The 3,683-nt window shown below is 42.3% G+C and overlaps 1 pseudogene; it reads left to right on the top strand.

The window, feature by feature from the left end:
- Positions 1-1,681: 1,681 nt before the first annotated feature.
- On the top strand, positions 1,682-2,661 carry LOC102882887 (annotated as a pseudogene).
- Positions 2,662-3,683: the final 1,022 nt, after the last annotated feature.

Genomic DNA, 3,683 nt, shown 5'->3' with positions numbered 1-3,683 from the left:
GCAATCCTTGGTTGGCCTCACAGATTGCAAGGACCTTGTCAGTTTACAACCTTCTCTCCACAGTAGAGTATCCATCAACAGGAGATTGGCTAGCACATTATGGTGCAGCCATGCGTTGGAATACTATGCAGCCCTTGAACAGAATAAGATAGCTTAAAAGATAGTGGTGTCAGAGGACCTTTGAGATATGATTAATGTGTGTTCTGTTCTACCATTTGTATTTTAAAAGGAGCTGTACATATTTACATATTTGTTCATGTATTCAAAAGTCTGGAATGATATACAAGAAACTGATAACAAAGATTACTTCTAAAGAAGGAAAAAAGAAACTAGGATGGAAGGGGGTTGGCTTATTGGTCTGAATTCTGTATATGCCATGTGCATATATAATCTATTCAACATATTTAAAGATAAAAATGTTTGCCATACATACAAATTGGCTATTAAACATTTGGTAAATTTTACTCATTTTAGAATGTTCTGAAATAAAACCAACAGTGGGTATTATCTACATTGTGATAAAAAGTGACAGCACAGATGCCATTGATGCTAATGATATCTCAGGATCACCAACCTCAACTTCTGGGCTAAAGGTTGCCTGCCCACCCACAACTGTGAAACAGTATCCATCTGTTCCATAAAATTGGCACTTCCCTAAGCAGCCAATTCAGATGTCTGAAGCAATGACATTGAAGACATAGAGAACTGTTAATAAAAATAACTATTCCATCCTAAGAAGCAAGAAACTGTCTTCCACCCACACTCCATATACTGTGGGAGAGTTTCTGTGATTCTTCCGTGAGAAGTTGAGAAAGACCCATGTAATACTATTAGGCCAGTGACTAGTAGTATTAAAACCTGATGAGTGAGATTAAAAATACTTTCAGCTGAATCATTTAGGATGCTTCCAGCAGCATAAACAGAATACCCACCTCGAAGAGGCTCAAACAACAAGGACATTCATTATTTCACAAAACAAGAAATCTGGAGAAGAGAATTCCAGAAGTAGCTGCCTACTTCAGAAGTTCAACAATGTCAGAGCTCTGGGTCAGTCTCTCTGACTTTTACATGACTTTTTCTCCACGGTGACAAAACAACTTCCGCTATTCTCAGCACCCCATCTTCCATGAGATTATTGCAGGCAGAAGGCGTGAAAGACTTCCTACATTGATCTCTCGATCTCTCTCCCTCTCTCTCTCTCTTTCCCCCAACCCCCTTGTTTTTCATCAGGGAGGGAAACCTTTCCCAGAAGCCACCAAAAGACTTCTTATCAAATGCAATTGGTCAGAAATGTGTTATATGCCCACCTCCAAAGCAATCACAGACAAAGGGAAAAGAGATTACCATGTTGGGCTTAACCAAACACAATTCATCCTTGAAACCTGGGGGAGAGGGTTGCCTATTTTTTGTTTGAAATTCATTTTTAACTGTGTGTCCTATATTTTTACTTGTTAAATTTGGCAACCTTACTGGGTGACACCACCATCTTTCTTAAGTCGGTTGCCAGCCCATACTTAACAAAATCAGAGTTCCATTAGCAAAAAGAAGGTAGTGCCTAAAAGTAGTAAACAACATTCTGCCTCATTGCTACACAAGATTTCCTATAGCTTCTGTCAAGAAAGTCCTGGTTTGGCTCTCCGCCCCCTCCCCTGCATTTGACAGGCAACCATGTATCTGAGACATGATAAAGGTTGGAGTAAACGAATGTGGCCGTATTGAGTGCCTGGTCACCAGGGATGCCTTTAAATCTGGCAAAGTTGTCATTGTTGCCATTAGTGATCCCTTCATTGACCTCAACTACATGGTCTACATGTTCCAGTATGATTCCACCCATGGCAAGTTCAATGGCACAGTCAAGGCTGAGAATAGGAAGTTTGTCATCAATGGAAAGCCCGCCTCCATCCTTCAGGACTGAGATCCTTCTAACATTAAATGGGGTGATGCTGATGCTGAACATATTATGGAGTCCACTGGTGTCTTTACTGCTTTGGAGAAGGCTGGGGTTCACTTGAAGAGTGGAACCAAAAAGTTCATCACTGCTCCTTCTGTTGATGCCCCCATGTTTGTGATGGGCATGAATCATGAGAAGCAAGACAACTTCCTCAAGATTGTCAGTAATGCCTCTTGTACTACGAACTGCTTAGCTCTCCTGGCCAAGGGAATCCATGACAATTTTTGCATCGTGGAAGGACTCATGACCACAGCCCATGTCATCACAGCCACCCAGAAGACCATGATGGCCCCTCTGAGAAGCTGTGGTAATGACTGAGGCCCAGAACATCAGTCCTGCTTCTACTGGTACTGACAACGCTGTGGGCAAGGTCATCTCTGAGCTGAATGGAAATCTCACTGTCACAGCCTTCCACGTCCTCATCTACAATGTGTTAGTCGTGGATTTGGAGAAAGCTGCCAAATAAGATGACATCAAGAATGTGGTGAAGCAGGTGTCGAAGGGTTCCCTGAAGGCGTGCTGGGCTACACTGAGGGCCAGATTGTCTCCTGTGACTTTAACAGTGACAACCACTCTTCCATCTTTGCTGCTGGGGCTGGCATTGCCCTCAAGGATCGCCTTGTCAAGCTCATTTCCTGGGATGATAACGAATTTTTCTACAGCAATGGGTGGTAGACTTTATGATTCAAATGGCCTCCAACGAGGAATAAGAGCCCCTGGACCACCAGCCTCAGAAAGAGCACAAGAGGAAAAGAGGCCCTCAGCTGCTGGGAAGTCCTTGCCCCAACTCTACCCCCAACACACTGAGAATCTCTTGTCCTCAATACATTATCCATCCCAGACCCCCTGAAGATAGGGAGAGGCTTTGGGAGTCCTGTCTTGTCATGTACCATCAATAAAATACACTGTATCCACCCCACCTCCCTCCCCCAAAGAAAATCTTGGTTTACACGACCCAGAAGGTCATAGTTTTATAATATTATAGAATAAAACCTAAAATTTCAGGCAAAGATAAACAGTAACAGGATTGTTAAAAATAAGATGTGTGTCGAGCATATTATAACCTACAATTTACACTTGTGTGATCCAGAGTTTTAAAAGCCACCATCTTGTGTTCTTCAGCTTCTCCATGACAGCTAAAGAAAAAGGAAAGGCCTGCCTCACTGCTTCCTGAGATCCTGAAGTTTCTTCAGTGTGGAAAATTTGAGTATCACCAATTTTTCAAAGACCCGTTTTAATTGAAGATCAAAGTGCCATAGAAATGATGACAGAGAACAGAAATGATTCTGATGGGAGTTAGTGCTATTTCAACACTATTTTTACGCGTTTATGTAAGGGGATGATTATGATGTCAGTAATGAGAAGGCATTTCTGAGTCTTGATTATAAGTACGACTACGAGGATGCTGCTCATAGACCTACAAAGGCCCACGACTCCTTTGCCAAGTCACCAGCTTACCACTAGTAAGCTGCCTCAGCTCCTACAGTCCTGTGCAAAACCACTGGTTTGTCAGACCCCATGAATTCTGGCCCATAGCCCAGGCAGCTGTTGGAAATTCTGGCTGCCAGAATTGTGTGACTGTGTGACAACTCTTTTAAGTGTGTCCCCTCTGGGAGACAAAAATCTGATTGCTTGCATAAAGATACTGGGATTGTATCTGGTAAACATCTATATTTTCTGAAGTTGGTCAGAGATAAACTTTATAGTTTCTCATGAATATGTATACATATAT

Source organism: Pteropus alecto, unplaced genomic scaffold, assembly GCF_000325575.1.
Source record: "Pteropus alecto unplaced genomic scaffold, ASM32557v1 scaffold61, whole genome shotgun sequence".
Lineage (NCBI taxonomy): Eukaryota > Metazoa > Chordata > Mammalia > Chiroptera > Pteropodidae > Pteropus > Pteropus alecto.
Note: the sequence above shows the minus strand (reverse complement) of the source record. Positions and strands in the feature narration are given on the sequence as shown.